Consider the following 22,508-nt stretch of genomic DNA (forward strand, 5'->3'; position numbering starts at 1 on the left):
CTTTTGGGTCATTGGACTTTTGGGACTTTGGGTGATTTGGGGTTGCTGGATTCAAGAACCAAAGGAAAAGGGACATGCCCCAATTTGCTTGGGGTGGGTTTTTTTGCTCATGGGTTGTGTTATGAATCCTGTTGGTGGTGTTTCCCCAACATAATGCCACATTGTTTCTCTCTGTTATTAAAAGGCTTTTTGCTACACTCAGACTATGTGCTTGCGAGAGGGGAAGTATTGCCTCTTGAAGGCGCCCACCGGGGGTGGTATATATTTGTCCCAGGTCACTGGGTGGGGACTCGAGCCGGTTTGCATTGTGTTATTGGAATGGATCCCCTAGATATTGAACCCGGCCCTTGTTGCTGCCAACTCTGACGGGCAGAAGGGTTACAAATAAAATGATTGTGATGCTGTATGGCATATGGGAGACACTTTATGATATTGTTAACACCAATATTATAAAATGGCAAGGAATCTTACCTTACATGGCATATCTGGAATCTCTGAAAATGTTATGATTAGCCAATTATGATGATCTTGTTTGTATCACCTTTGTATTGTAAGTTATAGATATGTATGGTGTATCTCTATTTCCAAACTTGTGCTGTGTTTCTGGATGACGCCCCCAGACAGATTGGCATCAGCACTGCCTACCCTGTTCAATGGTCCATCAAGGGTCATCAACGGTACAATGAACCCATTGAAAGGAGCCAGCGGATACACCTTAGGAGTCAGCAGGATTGTAGGGGCATGCCTATGGACCAAGAACTCTAAGGCTTTTCCATGCAATGTGCTGGGAAGCTTGTGTTTGGGACACAGGAAGTACATGCCACACGGCAAAAGGAATATAAAGAGCAGCTGCATCATGTCTATTTTGTCTTCATTCCTGCTTCTTACCTCTGAAGTAACTTTTCTACAAACTGTAGCTCTGAACAAAGGACTGAATGACCCATCCAAGCTGTGGATGTGTTCCAGAAGGACTTTCAAGCCAGCAAACTCACTAATACTGCTAAGAACCTGATATATGGACTTTGAAGTCTCTGTATGTATCTGACTGCTTTACCATTTAACAGCTCTCTTCTTTCTTTCTTTTATAATAAACCTTTAGTTTTAGACACTAAAGTATTGATTGGCAGTGTGGTATTTTGGGTAAGATCCAAACTAATATTGGCCTGGAAATATGGTGGCCTTTTGGGGTCAGAAAAACATTTTGTATAGTGAGCAGAGTTTCAAATAACTTTTCACTGAACTGGACCTAGGTGCAGATTGGGAGTCAGAGAACTGGAAGGCAATAAAGGGGGCTGTGTGATTTCTTCTTAAGCTTCTTGATAACCAGTGTGGGGGATCAGGAGCACAGTTTGTGACTGGTTGGTGGGTCTAACTTCAGTGTTAACCCCCAGTTTGGGGACAATCTGATCTTTTTACAATCTGCCCTGACCTTGGCATTTTCAGTGAGGGCTGCCCCAGGCATACCAGGTCACAGTGATGACCCTGTTGACAGAATTTAAGGGAGGAACTTGTGTGCATGTAGCTCTACTAGGTTAATAATTAAGGAAACCACACGGGAAAAATCTGGTGCCTTCTGGGTTGCCTGGCTCCCTGAGCTCCCAGGCTCCCCACTTACCCAGACTCTCCAGCTAGTTGGCTGCCTGGCTTCTTAGGCTCCCTACCTAGCCAGGTTCTCTGCTTTCTGGCTCCCTGGGTTCACCAGCAAGCTAGCTCCTGGGCTGCCCAGCTCTCTGGATTGCCAGCTCCTCAAATGGGAAGCTGGCGTGCTGGCTAGCCAGCTGTCTGCCTGGAATTTTGAAAAAAATCCGTGTTGGATTCCAATAAACCATTTTGGAAAGGTAATGTTTTCTGGGCAACAGAAATTCCAGTTATTGCTCCCCAGTTCTGCTACTGCAACTGAGAGCACAATCCTCCTGGTTTAGAACATCAGAGGAAACACACAACTTTTGTTCCTATTTTCCCTAGTGTTCTTTAACCTGCTCTTTATCAATAACTGTTCTTACATGCATCCGATGAAGTGAGTTTTAGCCCACGAAAGCTTATGCCCAAAAACATTTGTTAGTCTCTAAGGTGCCACAAGTACTCCTAGTTTTATTTTGTTCTTACAGAGTTTTCATTGCTTCATCATTGTCTGAGTTTCTTGTCCTTATTTGTTCTTTTAAATATCTGCTTTCAGCAAGGAGTTCAGTATTGAATTAGCCATTATTGAGTCATCATTAATAATATTTCATCTCACTTAGTAGTGGGTCTGCTTTCTCCCTAGCATCTCTTTTCCCTCCTATGAAAAGAGCCCTTACTCACTCTACTTGTTTTTGGCCCTTATCTTTTCCCTATTTTCTCCACCATCATTTATGTCCCATTTTGTTTTTTGACTTCTCTTCTCTAATGAAAGTGTGTGTTATCTTAAGCAGCTATTCCTGCAATAGGTGTGGGCTATAGAGTGTCTATCTGCTTCTTCTACTTCCATGGTGCCTTAAAGAAAGGGAACTTAGCTGAGTATTGACAGTACCTTTGACACAAAAGAAAAGACACTTCTCCAGAAAGATTGGGAATTGGGTCCAGAGTGTAGCTAGGCACATTAATACTTGTATGTGTTGAGTATGGAATGGACTTGCATTCCTGCAAAATGCCCCGTCCCATCCGACATTCGGCATCTTTGCTGGACTAGTGTGCCAGGCTGTGCAGGGGGAATCCAGGACACTGTGAGCACAGCAAAAGTTTATCACGCTGCAGTGCCATGGTAGAAGGAGGAAGAATAACATTGCTTGTGACACCCCTGTGATTAGAAAAATGTGGTGGTGTTTTTTATCCACTGAAACTGCTGTCTGTAAAAATATGTTCATCTTTTCATGAAACTGGCATTTCTGCCCCGACGTAAGCTGAGTGTGTTTCCCTTACTGTGTGCAGTATTTCCATGACAATGTGATCTGTCTCTGTAAGAAACTGGCTGGGCTTTTTTTCTCCCCATGATTTTCATCTCTGTTCTGTCCTTGGTTTGTCTGGTGTGAGCATATGAGTAAATGTGATATGAAAGAACAGTGAAAGTATTTTATTCTTTTGTTTTGTTTCCTCTTTTTGCTACTCACTGCAACATTCGTTCATTCTTTTTATCCTTCCTAGAAAAAGGACAAATTTGCAAGTACGTATACCTGAGTGAAGAGCTAAGGGGGATGGTGGCTAGACTATTAATTGCAGCAGCCAGATTAGCATAGGTGCAGCTGGTTAGCAAATGGGAGTCTGAGTCACTGGAGTCAGGATAAGAAAACCCCAGAAATGTGAGGAGAGCAGGGGGTTAGACAAGGAATCTCTGGGTTAAGGCTTAATATGATTTTTGGCTAAGACCTCTATGCCATTATTTATGGTGTCATAAATATAAAGGGAAGGGTAAACCCCTTTAAAATCCCTCCTGGCCAGAGGAAAACTCCTCTCACCTGTACAGGGTTAAGAAGCTAAAGGTAACCTCGCTGGCACCTGACCAAAATGACCAATGAGGAGACAAGATACTTTCAAAAGCTGGGAGGAGGGAGAGAAACATAGGGTCTGTGGGTCTGTCTTTATGCTGCCTTTGCTGGGGATAGACCAGGAATGGAGTCTTAGAACTTTTAGTAAGTAATCTAGCTAGGTACGTGTTAGATTATGATTTCTTTAAATGGCTGAGAAAAGAATTGTGCTGAATAGAATAACTATTTCTGTCTGTGTATCTTTTTTGTAACTTAAGGTTTTGCCTAGAGGGGTTCTCTATGTTTTGAATCTAATTACCCTGTAAGGTATCTACTATCCTGATTTTACAGAGGGGATTTCTTTACTTCTATTTACTCCTATTTCTATTAAAAGTGTTCTTGTAAGAAAACTGAATGCTTTTTCATTGTTCTCAGATCCAAGGGTTTGGGTCTGTGGTCACCTATGCAAATTGGTGAGGCTTTTTATCCAACATTTCCCAGGAAAGGGGGGGGGTGCAAGTGTTCGGAGGATTGTTCATTGTTCTTAAGATCCAAGGGTCTGGGTCTGTAGTCACCTAGGCAAATTGGTGAGGCTTTTTACCAAATCTTGTCCAGGAAGTGGGGTGCAAGGTTTTGGGAAGTATTTGGGGGGAAAGACGTTTCCAAACAGCTCTTCCCCAGTAACCAGTAGAATCATAGAATATAAGGGTTGGAAGGGACCCCAGAAGGTCATCTAGTCCAACCCCCTGCTCAAAGCAGGACCAATTCCCAGTTAAATCATCCCAGCCAGGGCTTTGTCAAGCCTGACCTTAAAAACCTCTAAGGAAGGAGATTCTACCACCTCCCTAGGTAACGCATTCCAGTGTTTCACCACCCTCTTAGTGAAAAAGTTTTTCCTAATATCCAATCTAAACCTCCCCCACTGCAGCTTGAGACCATTACTCCTCGTTCTGTCATCTGATACCATTGAGAACAGTCTAGAGCCATCCTCTTTGGAACCCCCTTTCAGGTAGTTGAAAGCAGCTATCAAATCCCCCCTCATTCTTCTCTTCTGCAGGCTAAACAATCCCAGCTCCCTCAGCCTCTCCTCATAACTCATGTGTTCCAGACCCCTAATCATTTTTGTTGCCCTTCGCTGGACTCTCTCCAATTTATCCACATCCTTCTTGAAGTGTGGGGCCCAAAACTGGACACAGTACTCCAGATGAGGCCTCACCAATGTCGAATAGAGGGGAACGATCATGTCCCCAGTATTTGTTTGGTGGTGGTAGCGGCCAATCCAAGGACAAAGGGTGGAATATTTTGTACCTTGGGGAACTTTTTGACTTAAGCTGGTAAAGATAAGCTTAGGAGGTTTTCATGCAGGTCCCCACATCTGTACGCTAGCGTTCAGAGTGGGGGAGGAACCTTGACATAGTGTCAGAGCGGTGGGATTAACCTGAAATCATTTTGAGATCCAGGTGAGATATTTTGAACTAGAAATACAGACTTTAAAAAAAGGATTTTTTTTTCCTTTGGAGAGGAAGTCCAGAAAGCAGCTGAAACTGAAAGCAGCTTGTTTTTTCTCTGCTTTGTGGCCAAGCAGAGACAAAAGGGGATTATCTTTGTGAATTGCAAGTTTTCTTTGCCTGGAGGCAGGGTACTTAACTCCTGCAGGGAAATTCAGTCTTCCAACCCAGAGTTTTTTTTTCCCCCTAAAAGTAAAGGGGGGGGGTGTTCTACCCATTTGCCTGGAGACAAAAGTGGCAGGGGTTGGGTTTTTTTTTCTTTTAGGATTTTGATTTTTTACAAGGAGCACAAGTTTGAAAAGGAATTTTTTTTTCCTTTGGGCTGCTGGTAAGCAGGTTTCCAAGTAGTTAGAGGTTTTTTGCTTTGATTTGGGCCCAGAGCAGAGACAAGGGAATTGTCTTTTTCTGTAGGCTGACAATCACTATCAGAGAATAGGTATTCTATTCCAGCACAGCAAAATTTTACAGCCAAGTTTTGTTTGTTTATTTCTAAACCTCGGGTGTAAAGATAGTTAAAAACAGAGAGGTTAGAATGACAAAATCCACGGCTCGACAAAAGCTGGAATTAGCCAGATTTCAGGCAGAGGAAAGACAAAGGGAACTGAAAGACAGATAGAACTCATGCGGCTGAAGAAGGAGGAGAAGGAACAAGAAAGGGAGGCAACGAAAGAGGCAGCACAACACCAAGCGGCTGCTCACAGGAGAGCTATGGAAGCAAGGGACAAAGAAATGGAGGCAAGGGACAAAGAACTGGAGGAGAAGGAAAAAGAGAGGAAGCATGTGGAGGAGATGGAGAAGATAAAGGCTCAGCAGAATATCCCAACAAACCCTAGCAATCCTTCTCCAGGTACCACTTCCCATCCCAGAAAGTTCCCCACCTACAAGGCAGGCGATGATACTGAGGCCTTCCTAGAAAACTTCGAAAGGGCCTGCCTTGGGTACAACATCTCTACAGACCAATACATGGTAGAGCTGAGGCCGCAGCTCAGTGGACCCTTAGCTGAGGTGGCAGCTGAAATGCCTAAAGAAGGACCAAAAAGTGTCAGAAGGCCTTTAACAAACTTAAAGCGACACTCATGTCTGACCCTGTACTAAGGGCCCCAGACTTTGACAAACCATTCCTAGTAACCACAGATGCGTCCGAGCGTGGTGTGGGAGCAGTTCTATTGCAGAAAGGACCTGATCAAGAATTCCACCCTGTAGTGTTTCTCAGCAAAAAACTGTCTGAGAGGGAAAGCAACTGGTCAGTCACTGAAAAAGAATGCTACGCCATTGTCTACGCTCTGGAAAAGCTACGCCCATATGTTTGGGGACGGCGTTTCCACCTGCAAACTGACCATGCTGCACTGAAGTGGCTTCACACCGTCAAAGAAACTAACAAAAAACTTCTTCGGTGGAGTTTAGCTCTTCAAGATTTTGATTTAGATATCCAGCACATCTCAGGAGCTTCTAACAAAGTGGCTGATGCACTTCCCGTGAAAGTTTCCCAGAATCAACTGGTTAAATTCGTCCTTGAGATGTGGAAAATATTGTTAGTCTTTATGTACTTGGTAGTATATTTAGAGATGCATGTGTCTTATTAACTCTGTTTTTCCTAGAGCTCCAGGAAGAAATCCCAGCCAGTGTTTCACCCTAGCTGAGATTTGGGGGGCGTGTCATAAATATAAAGGGAAGGGTAAACCCCTTTAAAATCCCTCCTGGCCAGAGGAAAACTCCTCTCACCTGTAAAGGGTTAAGAAGCTAAAGGTAACCTCGCTGGCACCTGACCAAAACGACCAATGAGGAGACAAGATACTTTCAAAAGCTGGGAGGAGGGAGAGAAACAAAGGGTCTGTGTGTCTGTCTATATGCTGCTTTTGTCGGGGGTAGAACAGGAATGGAGTCTTAGAACTTTTAGTAAGTAATCTAGCTAGGTACGTGTTAGATTATGATTTCTTTAAATGGCTGAGAAAAGAATTGTGCTGAATAGAATAACTATTTCTGTCTGTGTATCTTTTTTGTAACTTAAGGTTTTGCCTAGAGGGGTTCTCTATGTTTTGAATCTAATTACCCTGTAAGGTATCTACTATCCTGATTTTACAGAGGGGATTTCTTTACTTCTATTTACTCCTATTTCTATTAAAAGTGTTCTTGTAAGAAAACTGAATGCTTTTTCATTGTTCTCAGATCCAAGGGTTTGGGTCTGTGGTCACCTATGCAAATTGGTGAGGCTTTTTATCCAACATTTCCCAGGAAAGGGGGGGGGGGTGCAAGTGTTGGGAGGATTGTTCATTGTTCTTAAGATCCAAGGGTCTGGGTCTGTAGTCACCTAGGCAAATTGGTGAGGCTTTTTACCAAACCTTGTCCAGGAAGTGGAGTGCAAGGTTTTGGGAAGTATTTGGGGGGAAAGACGTTTCCAAACAGCTCTTCCCCAGTAACCAGTATTTGTTTGGTGGTGGTAGCGGCCTATCCAAGGACAAAGGGTGGAATATTTTGTACCTTGGGGAACTTTTTGACCTAAGCTGGTAAAGATAAGCTTAGGAGGTTTTCATGCAGGTCCCCACATCTGTACCCTAGCATTCAGACTGGGGGAGGAACCTTGACATATGGTAACTCTTATTGTGTGCTGTTTTTTGATTTTGTTCCTTTTGCCAGAGAGGGAAAGACTAATAAGGGGGGGTTTCTTTTACCTTGACTGCACTGAAGCACCCTTTTTTCTTTCTAAGATGACTCAGCTGTTTAGTCTTTACGGCCATTTCACTTTGCTCCATTTAAGCAGGGTTGCTGATATGTTGGCGAGGTTGGCATTCATTCTTGTATGAGTAGAAAGCTCAGCATCCCAGGTACTAAACTGGCTTCCTTCTTTTTCTCTTGAACTAAAGACCTGCTTCTTTAAAAATCATGGTGGTAATAGTCTGGGACAGAAACGAAGAACCAGGACAATGTTGTCAGTAGGAAGATTTCCTCTACTGAAGGGGAAAGAATAGCTACCTTTAGCATTGCTGTCTCTTCTTCTAGCCTCTCAAGATGTAGCTGAAGGAGGCGTTAAAAGGTATGCATAATTATCTGAAGCTATACTAGACTGTTTTTACATACAGCAATCTAGAGGATGCCAGCCGGGGATAAGAAGATAATTGAATGAAGCAAGTGTACTCAAAGAAGGGCAGCTTAGTGGAGAGGTTGCTAGTGAAAGATATACCGCTCGGTGCAGTGTATATCAGGATTTATCTATGTACTGGAATGAGCCCACTGGCATTGGATTACCTACAGGCATTAATGAATTTAGGCTTATAGTAGTACCCCACTGAGAGTTCTTTGTGGCCTTGCTTATAAAATGACTCCCCTCCCCCATTTTACAAGTGCGACACAGAGAGGAAGTGGCTTAGCCAATCTCACATAGGAAGTCTGTGACTCAGCTGGACCTTGAACACCTATCCCTTGAGTCTTGGGCTAATATGTTATACACAATACTATCCTTCTAGCACTTTGTGGGTGTGGAACAAAGAGGCCTATGCTATTCATACTCTCAATTCAGAGGGCCAAGCTCTGTCCTAAGATATAGACTGTGTAACCCCAGTGATGTCAAAGTCAAGACGAGAGCTGGATGAAAAATTACAATTCTGATTTTGAACATTTTCGGGGGGACACCCCTAAATGTCTAGTTTCTTTTTTAAACAAAAAAACCTCTGCAAAATAAAAATTTTGGGGGGAGGGGTTCCATTTTTTTCCCCTCTACATTTTGTCACTGGAAAAGGAAGACATGGAGTAGGGGAATAATAACTAGAAAATGTTTTGTTCCAAAATCTGATACATTTACAGGCTTGCAGGAGGGGGGCATAAAAAAGGAGACAACATCAAACCAATTTGCTGTGAAAATTTTCAGTTTTGAGGAAAAAGCTATTTTTCACTGGAAAAAAATTGTTGAATGTAAAGTTTGACTAGCTGTGAAGATCTTTCCAGCTGCTGGTTTTTATGTACACACTGTGGCTAAGTTTGACTCTGGATAACACACTGTGCAGCACCATGTAGATCTTTGTATCTGATTTTGAACTTGCGAACACTACTGTAAATAAGTGTTTGTTTAGAATCCCCCTACATATGCATATTTGCATAGGATCTACTCTAAAGTAAGCTAGGTATATGTTCTCTAGCATGCCCCCGATGGTTACATGAATAATAATACACTCGTTTAAGGTAAGGTGGTAAGAGAAATTTGCTTGAAATATATAGAGCAGGAACTGTACTTCTTGAGATTAAAAAAGAAAATGCTATGACACACCAAAAACAGACAAGTGCATCCAAACACATGTATAATATGTCTTCGTTAAATGCTTTATAATACAGGGACAGTTTTTCACTGTGCGTTTATCTATCTTGCTTTGGCCCTAAAGGATCATGATGATTCAAGGAATGTACTTTTGATCAATTTATAATTTTAAAATATTATGGATCTTATTTGATTCTTAATATGGTAAATTATTTACTAATGTGTAGTATTTGTAGTGCTGATCAAAATTTGGAATGTCCATCCTATGGAAGATTGAGATTTTGAAATTTGGTTTCATCCTGAATCATGAGGAAAAAGTGGAAATCTAAGACTTTTTCACAAAGTGAAATGGTCTACAAACAGTTTGTTTAGATCTTATTGAAACTTTTCAATAAGGTTGAAACACTTCATTTCAACTTTATTTCAAGGAACATATTATAATATAACAAAAGTAAAAATAATAATTGAAATGAAACATTTCAATTATGTCCCATGAAAAGATCAATAAAATTATACATTTCCACCAAACTTTTTGGTTTATTTGCATCAGCACTTTCCAACAGAGAACTTTTTCCATCAGAAACGTTTGACCAGCATTACTGATTTGTATGTGATGATGGGATATTGACCTAGGTTGGAATCAATGATTGTGCTGTTCGTTCATTTCCTGTTCATGGCTTGATGGCTTTTGTGCGTGTGACTTCCTCAGGCAGGGAGCTTATGTAGTGACAGCACTTTAATATCAGGATATTAACCACTTGTGAAGCATTTATGTGCTTAATAAGGGCTTATTTTAAATACCAAATTTTGGGGTGTGCTTCTCCTGGGCAGCATGGTCAGTGCATCAGCAGCACCATGGTTTTCCAGTGAGGAGCTCCAATCTTAAACGGCAAACAACACTCTGTGCGCACGCATTTGTGGGGAGAAAAGGTGTTGGTGAGGTCATGGGCTGGGAGGAATGGAGACGCAAAACAGCTATCTCTTGCTTTTAGCTGAGCTGGAGGTGCCTCAGGAACAGACCTTTTATTTTTATGTAGTTTCTTAAAAATTCATTTGAAAGAACTTCAGAGACCATTCTGCAAGGTATTGCTGCAGCTAAGGCACTGGGTGGTGGTCACAGAAAGGGCAGCAATTGCCTGCAGTCACCATACTGTGATATCAAAGGTACCACAGTCTTTCCTCTTCAACTAGTATTGAAAGCACTGCAGTAAATCTCATGCTCCAGAGTGGTAAATATTTGTGAATGTTCATTTTAATGATGTCTCCTGTAATCTACTGCAAATTATGCCCATTGACTTTGTCATAAAAATAAAGGGAAGGGAAACCACCTGTCTGTGTGATGCTTTTGCCGGGAACAGATCAGGAATGCAGTCTCAAACTCTGTTAAGTTAGTAAGTAATCTAGCTAGAAATTTAGATTTCCTTTTGTTTAATGGATGGTAAAATACGCTGTGCTGGATGGAATGTATATTCCTGTTTTTGTGTCTTTTTGTAACTTAAGATTTTGCCTAGAGGGATTCTCTCTGTTTTGAATCTGATTACCCTGTAAGGTATTTACCATCCTGATTTTACAAAGGTGATTCTTTTACCTTTTCTTTAATTAAAATTCTTTGTTTAAGAACCTGATTGCTTTTTCATTGTTCTTAAGATCCAAGGGTTTGGGTCTGTGTTCACCTGTACAAATGGGTGAGGATTTTTATCAAGCCTTCCCCAGGAAAGGGGGTGTCGGATTTGGGGGGATATTTTGGGGGAAGATGTCTCCAAGTGGGCTTTTTCCCTGTTCTTTGTTTAACATGCTTAGTGGTGGCAGCATACGGTTCAAGAACAAGTCAAAGTTTGTACCTTGGGAAGTTCTTAACCTAAGCTGGTAAGAATAAGCTTGGGGGGTCTTTCATGCAGGTCCCCACATCTGTACCCTAGAGTTCAGAGTGGGGAAACGAACCTTGACAGACTTCAACATAATAGACACCATTAAAAAGTCACTATTTATTCCTTGATACCAATGCAATCACTGTTTCCACTATACCTAGAATAGGAAAAAACAGTCACCTTATATGTTACTGTCTGTTAATTATCAGTAAATACATTGACCACCCACAGTGAATAAAAATGGGGCATTTGAAACATACAGTGGATGCCACTTCTTTTTCATTCTCCAATGGATTCATGTCTTTAAATACTTTTATTCATTAATGTGTTAGAAATTAGGATGAAGATAAATATCAAGGTGATTACATTTAAAGCATTTTTAAAATATTTATTTCATTTTCTTTCAAATGCCTGCATATTATTCTAAGCAATCTAGGGAGAGGCGAGAAATATAAAAGTGAATTATTTATCCTTCTTATCCTTTAAATTGTTGTGCCTGCTTAAAACAGACAGAGCTTTGTATTATTCCTCATTCTAGAATGACTTTTTTTAAAAAAGCAAAAGATTGCAGAAATCTTCACATTCTCCCCCTAGCTGGGGATTCATTCTTCCCAAATGGCCAGGTATCGGAGCTGTAGTTAAAGTGAACGACTCTGGCTCCGGTAAACAGTTCCGGTAAATGCTGAGGGCTGTAGTCCGTCTGCAGGGAATACTAAACAATAGCTGAGAATGGAGTACAGTGCATGCAGTATGATGATGAACATTATTTCCCTTCCCTACTCCGCTCCCCAAAAGTGAGCAAGTTTTACCTGATTCTTTTTCTAGAAGCTTTTGTTATACGTCTCATTGTTTGGGGCCCGATGCAGTGCCTGTTAAAGTCAATGGAAATCTTTCCGACAGACTTTGGATCAGACCTTTCTATTCTTCCATTTATGAATTAATTGAAGAAAAAAAAGATAAGTTCAGCACACTTTTAAAATTAGTAAGTGTGTTTGAAACAAGGTGAATAGGGGAGGATGAAACTGCTACATCTCTTATATTCTGGAAAAAACAAATTGTCTAGAAATATCCTAAATTAAAACCTAAATGAAATAGGTTGATCAATCATTGAAAATAAGCACAATGGGTCTGATTCTCCGCTGCCTTGCACTATGTATAGCCATTTACACCTATGCAAAGTGGCTCTAAAATGTTACCAGATCAGGACAGTGCACTGAACGTACGGTGGGATTGGAATTCACACGTATATTTGTGGGAGGAAGTTTGTAATTATATCCTCCTAACGAATTGATTCATTTTTGCAAAGGATGTCTATGTTTTCCCATAAACAGCAGCAGGTTTTGAGGGCAAGAATTGTGAAATCTTGCTACAACGATAGGAAAGTCAATGAAATTGTGGTGAAAATTTGATAGTGTACCTACATAGCTGCAATCAATATTGTCTCATTTTTTCCAAGCAATGGAACAAAGCTATTACAGGATGTTATTTCAGCCAATAAGAGTCAAGAAAAAAATGAACGTGGGCCAGATAGTCATGTAGATAAAATGCAATGTGGGGGGAGGGAGGTCCAGAAGTGGGGGGTGATTTCTAGCTCCCTTTACTTGTTTGTTTTTTAATTCATAAACCATAACTGATTATGAACTACAATTTCTGTAAAATATAAATCATCTGACCTTTTCTTAGGAGACTTTCCAAATCCATTACTAAGGAAATAGGAATCAAAGCTGCAATGAAATAATTGTGCATAATTGTCCCAAAATGGAGGTTTCTTGCCCTGAGACAACTGATTGGGGGACATCAATAATTAATTTGCTGGCATTACAACTCTTCCAATTGACATGAAGAATAGGAGAAACTTACTCAGAAATTCTCTCTTCAGTGACTTCAGCTGTAAATAACAAAATTCTATATGCCTGGCTTCATACAGTCCCTTTACGTAACCCTTCTGCCCGTCAATGTTGGCAGCAACAAGGGCCGGGTTCACTATCTAGGGGTTCCATTCCAATAACACAATGCAAAACCGGCTCGAGCCCCCACCCAGTGACCTGGGACAAATATATATCACCCCCGCTAGGTACCTCCAAGAGGTAATACTTCCCCTCTCGCAAGCACAGAGTCTGAGTGTAGCAAAAAGCCTTTTAATAACAGAGAGAAACAATGTGGCATTATGTTGGGGAAACACCACCAACAGGATTCATAACACAACCCATGAGCAAAAAAACCCATCCCAAGCAAATGGGGGCATGTCCTTTCCCTTTGGTTCTTGAGGCCAGCAACCCAAAATCACCCAAAGTCCCAAAAGTCCAACAACCCAAAGGCTGCCCCAGAGTTTGAAAGTTTATCTGCAGAGTTTTACCTCCCAACCTGGGTGGAGATGGAGGGGGGTGGGTTTCGGGGCACCTTATGTGGTCTAAAGCTGATTGCCCCACCTCTCCATGGGGCTCCGCTCTGCCAGCTGCCACCATGAGCTGCTCCAGGCAGCCGACAAACTGCTCTGCTCCACCAGCCGCTCTGCTCTGCCAGCTGTCCCGCAAACTGCTCCACAATATATGTTCAGGCTACTTAACACAACACTCAGTGATTTCAGTTCTTAGTAAGTTTAGCTCTTTTGTGATTTCAGCTTGTAGTAGGGGAGCCTCAGTACTGGTGCACCATTAGCTTAAAGTGAATTCAGCTCAGCATCCTGTAACTAGACCCCTAATAGAATCAAAATTAGCTCTGATATTCCACAGTGGAGAGAGGAGGAAGTGCAATTAGCATGTAAAGCCCATACCACCAAGTATATTAATACCTGTCCCCAGCCTCTCTCCATTCACTGGGTTTTGGAATCCATGACCCTTGCCTAGCGAGTGCTGCTTAGTTGATGGTGAGTCCCTCCATCATAACAAAAGTACAGTTCCACTGTCCTTGATTCACATGATCAGGATAATAACAGTTTATTCCTGCCCCAATAACAGAGAAACTGGGGCTCCTACAGCAGCCAAAGTGACCATCTAGACAGGGTGGGTTTGCCTATGCAAATGAGATCAGCCCCTGAAGTTCTTTTCCACAACCCACTATGACTCACCACCAGATGTCAGGGTAGAGCTCATCCTGACTCTGCTTACATTTAATTCAATGTGATTTCATACATAATTGTTTCCTATTTAAGATATGTCTTCTCTTCCCTCTTTCTGTGTATCTACTTTAATGATTTATTCAATACCCATTAAAAATGTAAGTAAGGTTCCCCACATTAAGATCTTTTGTTAAAAATCTTCAGAGACCATCCTCTTCATTCAAATGAGACGTTCCCTGGACAGTCCTCTTCCCAGTGCATTCAATCTGGTCATTTAAAATGTTACTTTATTTCAGTATAAAATCTTAGACCTGTTTTCCATCAAGACTCTCATTCTTTCCAGGTGAAAGCACGCTACTTTTTTTTTTTAAAGGTAACTCATTCTAGTTCACTAAGCCTAGGCTTAGTTAAACCAGATTTAAAAAAAAATCCTCCTTCAAGGTGTTCGTGGTATTTTGGCATCTCCTGTCCAGTCATTCCTCCCAGCAGCAAGGGAGTTAACAAGTGGTATTGTGTAGTGTAGTTGTGTTGGTCCCAGGATATTAGAGAGACAAGGTGAGTGAGGTAATATCTTTTATTGGATCAACTTCTGTTGGTGAGAGAGACAAGTTTTTGAGCCACACAGAGCTTTTCTTCAGGTCTGGGAAACATACTCCCAGAGTCACAGCTAAATGCAAAGTGAAACAGACTGTTTAGCATAAGTAGTTAGCTCATACTGTAAGGGACCATTCAAGGTACAGTGGCCTGTTAACATCTCTGCAGTCACAGGACAGAAAGAGGGGATTAGTGTGTTACAGATTGTTGTAATAAGCCACCAAGCCACCATGGATGTCACTTTCCTAAATACCAACACTCCTCATCAGAATGGCTTAGCTGCCTGCTTCAAATATTTATAAGAAAATGGACAACCCTCAGATCACCAAACCCTCAGATCCAAACACATCACCAGACTCATTCATTTCATCCTCACCCATAACAATTTTACATTCAACAACAAACACCTTGTCCAAAGCATGGGAACTCCAATATGGCAACTTCTTAATGGGTCACGTTGAAGAAGAATTTCTGGACAAATGCAACATAAAACCGATGATATTTTCTTCCTCTGGACAAACAGCTTAACTTCCCTCATAGATTTCCACTACAACTTCAACAACCACCACCCATCCATTATCCTTTCTCTGGAATGCTCCCTTACTAGTATCAACTTCCTGGACACCACAATCAGCTTCAACAATGAAACAATGTCTGTATACAGACAACCATATACAAGAAACCCACATCACTACACCTATCTTCACAGATCTAGTAACCACCCCAACCACACCAAGAAATGTTATCTACCGCCAGGCATTCAGATACCACCAAGAATATGCTCCAAGAAGCAAGTCTGGGATATCCACCTTAGCACACTTAAAACCATCTTCATCAAACAACTACACTCCACCAGAGAAGGAGATCACATCATGAAATCAGCCACCCAAATACCCTGAGAGAACTTGCTTCAATAAAGAAATATCCCCTTCCCCATATCCCTAATTGTCACCTACCACTCCACACTGGAACACATAAGGGGGATCATTAAACAACCCATCCTCGATGGGAACCCCATCTTGAGGGAAATCTTCCTGAACCCTCTCTTCTGGTCTTTAAACAACCCCCAACCTCATCATCAGAAGCAAGCTCCCTACAGACCACCATCTCAAAGCAGTACCAGGACATTGCAGAACAACAGATGCAAAGCCTACAGACATCTACACTGATGAAAACCCCATACAACACACTTTTCAAGATCCATGGATTCTAAACATGTGGTAGACTTCATCCAGTGCACTAAATGCTCCAATAACAACTATGTTGGTGAAACCAGACAATCACTATGCTCTCAAATGAACTCACTCAGGAAAATGATAAAAGTCAAATACACAACACTACATCAAATTCACGGTCATGAAAAATGCATCACGGACTGTGAAATCTGGTCTCCCCCACCCACACCCCCCCATGAAATCTGGTCTTTTGTGTGCTTTTACCCTATACTATACAGATTTCCCCGGGGAGACCAGCATTTCTCAAATTGGGGGTCCTGGCCCAAAAGGGAGTTGCAAGGAGTTACAAGGTTATTTTAGGGGAGGTCACGGTATTGCCACCCTTTCTTCTGCGCTGCCTTCAGAGCTGGGCAGCCAGAGAGTGGCAGCTGCTGACTGAGGCCCAACTCTGCAGGCAACAGCACAGAAGTGAGGGTGGCAGTACCATACCAGGCCATCCTTACTTCTGTGCTGCTGCTGGCGGCGGCTCTGCCTTCAGAGCTGGGCTCCCGGCCAGCAGCCGCCGCTCTCCAGCCGCCCAGCTCTGAAGGCAGCGCCACCGCCCAGCAGCGCAGAAGTAAGGGTAGCAGTACCGCAACCGCCCCTGCAATAACCTTGTGACCCATACACGCACACAACTCCTTTTTGGGTCAGGACCCCGACAGTTACAACACCGTGAAATTTCAGATTTAAATAGGTGAAATCATGAAACTTATGAGTTTTAAAATCCTATGACCATAAAATTGACCAAACTGGACCATGAATTTGGTAGGGCCCTACGTGTGGGTGAACACTTTTCACAAAGTGATCAGTCCTCATCCTCAGGGGAAATCTGCACAACACTTTCAAAAGATGAGCCTGAGAGCTTAAATTCAGTACTCTGGTAGACACTTAAAAATCATGGACTGAATAGAGACACTGGATTTATGGTTTACCACAACAATCTATAACCCACTAATCCCCTCTTTTTGTCCTATAACTGGAGGGGTGTTAACATGCCAATCTACCTTGAATATGTCCCTTACAATATGTGCTAATTACTTATGCTGAACAATCTGTTCCACCCTGCATTTTGCTTTGCCATTGGGAGTACCTTTTCCCAGACCCAAAGAAGAGCACTGTGTGGCTCGAAAGTTTGTCTCTCTCACCAATGGAAGTTGGTCCAATAAAAGGTATTACCTCACCCACTTCGTCTCTCTAACGAATGGTATTGTCTGTCAACTCCCTCTTTCTATTCCCTTCTTTTGGTGAAGACAGTTGGATTTTTTTGACGGTTGCTATGAACTGAGAATATCAACACCCAAACTGGGGTTAAGGAGGTGGCAAGATACAACAACAAAGATACAACTGTTCCCCAACAATTTCTGTGTTTGGATGTAGAAATCTGGCCGCACCTATCCCCATTTCACAAACACTTACGTATGTGAGCAATATTCAACTCAGTGAAACTGGCCAAATGCTGTAAATTCAGCTCCTATGTGTTTTCAGGATTAGGACCATGGAGATCAAACTCAGCCAGCACATGATTTATTAATTATACCCTGCCATGTGAATGGGTCATCAGCTAGTTATTAATTTTAAATTAATTTCAATTTTTAAAGTAAAAATCTCTGGTGCTATCCCTGCAGTGGAGCTATTTTTCAATTAAAGAAATATTTGAATCATTACAATGAATGAAAAATGTGATATGAATAGTAGACGTGCACAGGGATATATTCTAAAGCACGTGCAGAAAATGAAAGCTTACTCAGCTTTGGCATTTTTGAAAGATTTAGTATTAACTTAGCTAACTGCTCTTATTAAGTGCAGAAAAGTTTTTCATACTCTTTTTCTTACATCAAATATTCTGTAATCTTCCTATGTATCATGTAAAACAGGATTATTATATAATAAAAATTCAAATAAGTGTTTGGATTAACCAGCTGAAGAAGATGAGTGGGCATTTTTATAAAAGTGAGGCATTGTGCCAATCCCTCTGCAAACACACACACACACAATACCAATATACAAACATACCAATCTAAAACATTCCACATATAACTATCCCCTTGGGGCGAGGATAAGGGAGAACAAACCACACATGACAGATGTTAATCTCATCTCTTAATACACTACTGGAAGGTGTTCAGCTATCACAATGATGGGGTCTGTACAAGAAGCTTTCGGGTATGTCTACACTGCAATAAAATACTCACGGAACAGCCATAAGTGGCCCAGATTGGCTGATTGGGCTCACAGGGCTCAGTCTGCGAAGCTATAAAATTGCACTGTAGATGCTCGGGCTGGAGCCCAGGTTCAGAGCCCCTCTCTCATTGCAGGGTCTCAGTGCCTGAGCTCCAGCCCAAACACCTACCCTTCAATTGTTTTGCTGCAGAGCCTGAGACCCATGAACCTGATTCAGCTAACTCAGGTGGGGTGTGGTCTTTTTACTGCAGTGTGAACATACCCATATAGACTTCACTAGACTAAACTAAACTAGAAACCTGCAGTTGGATGGATCCAGAGGGGTGCAGTCTTTCTGAAGCTCATTGCAATCTTTCTGACTGACTGTGCTGAAAATCCTAAATTGTTGTAAATACCTCTCCAGTTGTGTTATTTCCAGATCAGGTGTCTGACTTCGTGGAAAAGGAAGTAGATGGTATAAGCATTTGACATAATAAATTACTCAAAATTAAATCTACTTTAAATGATATATTAATGTGGCCCAGGCAGTACAATGAAGGATGAAACATGAAGAAGACATTCCAGAATATGAGTACTGACTATGAGTATGTCTGTACTTGAGCTGGGGTGTAATTTCCACTACAGGAGGGAGGATTGTTTCGCTGTATTCTGTGCTAGGGGCCACGGAGCCTGTGTGAGCCCGGCTAGAGTTCCTGAGCTGGGTTTGGGTTTGACTCTGCTTGGGTTACAGAAAAGAGGTGAAGATAAGAACAGCCCTCCTGGGTGAGACCAATGGTCCATCTAGCCCAGTATCCCATCTAGTGACAGTAGCCGATGCCAGGTACTTCAGAGGCAATGGCCAGAGCAGGCAATCATCAAGTAATCTATCCCTGAGTTGTCTTCTTAAGTATGGTGCTTATTCCTGGGGCTAACTCTCACCCCCCGACACACTCCACAGGGGGAGCATTTGTGTTTGTGCCAAGGCACGTGGCAGGGACTCGGGCCCCTTCCCCAACTCTGGGTAGCCCCCCAACTCAGGCTATGTTCTCCTTAGGGCCACGGAGTCCTTGCCTTTTTTTTCTGGTGCCTGGGAGTCAAGCCAGCTGTGGGGAATTAGCTCAAGTGGTAGAGTGCTCACTTTGCCTGCGAGAGGCAGTGGGGTCGATGCCCACATTCTCCAAGCAGTTGACTAAGGGCACCGATGAGATGGTGGGTCGTCCGGCCAGGTAGATGGCTTTTGGCCTTGCTGTCTGTAGCAGTCAGGCCGAAAATCAAAAGCCATCCTCCCCAGGCCCACAGCCACCCAGGGGCTCCTTTGCCCCATCTTGGCTTCATTAGTGCCACACTCTGACCAGCTGAACTAGGCAATCCACAGGAAACTTCTCAAGGTGTTCCCCTGGGGTGGGCACCAATTCAAAAAGCACCTGAAAGTTCATCAGCTGTTGCAAGAAGTGTGATTAATAGGAGTAGTGACGGGGCTGTAGCTTTTGGGCAGCTTTCCATCCCCCTTTCTGTGTATTGTCCCTCCCACTGGTTTCATTTGCGGAGCTGTACAATTCTGGCAGGGTGGCCATTTAGAAATCTTGTCCTTTCTTTTCTTTTAACATTAGGACTGTTTGGGTGTTTCAGTGTGGGTGTTTTCCCATTTGGAGCCATTTGGCTCCCATTTGGAGCCTCCTGCTCCTTCCTGTCTGGGCTCCAGTGTGGGCGTGGGGGGCTGCCTGTGGGCAGTGGGAGGCTGGGGTCCAGGGAACTCCCAAGCTCACCTTGTGCAGGCCGACTCTGAAGCCTCTCCCCTAGCTCGGGGTGCCGATTATTAAGCCTTCCTCTGTGGCTGGGGCTGGAGAGTGTGATCCGTTCTCAGGTACATTTGGGTGGAGATGGCGGCCGGCAAGAATTCGGGCCATCAGGGACAATGGGGGTGAGCCAGTAGCCCTGCGATTGTGCTTCCTGGGCCGCAAGCTCAACCCTCATCTCTTCTGAGCTGGGAAGGCAGCTGGCCAGGTTCAACCTTCTCCTCTTCTCCCCTCCCTGGGCTCATGTTTTTCAGCCAGCTGGTCAAGCAAGGAGCCAAGAGAGGGGAGGAAAGGAGGTGGGCAGACCCTCGTCCTGCCAGCCTCTGCACTGGCTGGCCAGCCCCTTCCCCCACCAGGGCTCTTGCCTGCTCCCTGCAAGCGGCTCAGCCCATCTTCTTTTGGCCTCTCCGAACCCCTAGCAGTCATCCAAAAGAGCAGAAGCCCCCCTCTCCATCCTGCACACAGAGTGGCCAGCATGGGGCTCGAGCCCATGACCTTGGTGTTATTAGCACCACGCTCTAACCAGCTGAGCTAGCCAGCCCACAGGAAACCAGGTACTTGCCTGTCCCTTTTGGAAGGAACCACCGGTTGGTGCAGTGACAGTGTGGACTCAGGTATGACATGAGTGGATCAAGAGGCCTGCAAGCAAGACAGGGGAATTAGCTCAAGTGGTAGAGCGCTCACTCGCTTCACACGCGAGAGGCAGTGGGATCAGTACCCGCATTCTCCAGCGGCAAGGGAGCCACAGTCCCTTCTTTTAGAAGCCATTGACAGTCAGCTGGATGAGCTCTTCCAGAAGCCTCCATCCCTCTCCCTGCTTGGCCTCCCAAAAAGCCAGCCCTTGCGGAGCAGAAAGCTGTTCGTCCAAGGCCCTTCTCCCATTTCCGGTGGCGGGGAGGCTGGAGACAGGTTGGGGAAGTTAGCTCAAATGGAAGAGCATGGGAGAAGTAGTGACATCAACACACATATTCTCCAGCCTGCTCTGCTGTAGTGGGGGACCTGCCCCTTTCTTGCTGAGCTGTCACTAGAGCACGATCCCTTTCCCACTCCGTCCCTCCCTGCTAGTCAACAGAAGGCTGATTGGCTGGGAGGGAGTGCCACTCAAATACAGAATTACTCACATCCCGGGGGTCCATGAAGGGAATGAGGAGATGGGCGGGGGGGGGAGGGCACGTGATACCACCTCAGCTGAGACCATGTAAACCACACAGCCTCCTGATCTCAGCCAGCATGGCAGCCGTGGACCAGAGCACACAGACGGCTTGGAGAAAGCCAAAGCGGGGCAGGTCAGGACCAGTGCGTTGGTCTGGACCAGTGAGTCTGTGGGTGTCTATCCTGGTGGAGGCAGGGTTGTTTTGCTGTATGCTGTGCCAGGGGCCAGGGAGCCTGTGTGAGCTCTGCTAGAGTTCCTGAGCTGGGCCTGCTCCTGGCTTTGCTTGGGTTAGAGGAAAGTGGTGAAGATAAGAACGGCCCTCTTGGGTGAGACCAGTGGTCCATCTAGCCTGGTATCATGTCTTTTGACAGTAGCTGATGCCAGGTGTTTCAGAGGCAATGGCCAGAGCAGGCAATCATCAAGTGATCTATCCCTGCGCTGTCCTTAAGTTTGGTGCTTATTCCAGGAGCTAACTCTCATCCTCCGACAGACTCCAGGGAGGGAGCATTGGTGTTTGTGCCAAGGCTAGTGGCAGGGACTCGGGCAACTTCCCCAACTGTGGGTAGCCCCCCCCTCAGTCTGTGTTCTGCTTCGGGCCATGGAGCCCTTGCTTTTTTCTCTGGTGCCTGGGAGTCTGGCTAGCTGTGGGGAATTAGCTCAAGCGGTAACGTGCTCGCTTTGCCTGCGAGAGGCAGTGGGGTCAATGCTCACATTCTCCAAGCAGTTGGTTAAGGGCTCTTGATGAGCATGGGGGGTGGCCAGGCAGCCTTATTTTGGCCTTGCTATCCTCAGCCACCCAGGGACTCCTTTTTACATTGGGAGCTTTAGGACTGTTTGGGTGTTTCAGTGTGTGCATTTGTGCCGAGGTGCAGGGCTGGGACCCAGGACGGAGGACCCCTTCCCCAACTGCTGGTGTCTCCCCCATTTGAGACGCTGCTCTGCTTAAAGCCCTTTCCCTGTTTGACTGGCACCTGGGCAATGGGCCAGTGGTGGGGAATTAGCTCAAGCAGTAGAGTGCTCACTTTGCATGCGAGATGGAGTTAGGTCAATGCCCACATTCTCAAAGCATATGGTTCAGGGCTCCTGGTGAGGATGGTCGATCGGCCCTCCCCACCCCCCACCTCTTCTTGCCCTTCCCTCAAGAGGGGGAGGCAATTTACCAGGCTCGCCCTGCTCACCCTCTGGACCAAGTCAAGGAAGGAGCTGAGAGAGAAGGAGGAAAGGAAGTAGCTGGAGTCTCCTCCCACCAGGCATACCCTGTGCAGCATCTGTGCTGGCTGGACCCACAAGGGCTTGCCTTAGGGGTTGGAGGGATGCTCAGGTGCGGTCCTGCTGATACTTCCCACCCATGTTACCTGCCAACCACCTGTGAGGGTTTAGAGGCAACGAGTCAGGCAGTGCAGCCTCTGGAGATGGTGAAGGGACCGAGCTCCTGCAGGGTCAGCTGCATCACCCAGGTAACTCCTCC

At 44.2% G+C, this 22,508-nt stretch overlaps 1 non-coding gene across 1 annotated transcript; it reads right to left on the reverse strand.

Moving 5' to 3' along the window:
* Nucleotides 1–20,354: 20,354 nt before the first annotated feature.
* TRNAI-AAU (transfer RNA isoleucine (anticodon AAU)) lies at nt 20,355–20,428 on the reverse strand. Its single transcript has one exon. It is a non-coding gene; the product is annotated as a tRNA-Ile (tRNA).
* Nucleotides 20,429–22,508: the final 2,080 nt, after the last annotated feature.

This window comes from Caretta caretta, chromosome 4 (genome assembly GCF_965140235.1).
Source record: "Caretta caretta isolate rCarCar2 chromosome 4, rCarCar1.hap1, whole genome shotgun sequence".
In the NCBI taxonomy this organism is placed as follows: Eukaryota; Metazoa; Chordata; order Testudines; family Cheloniidae; genus Caretta; species Caretta caretta.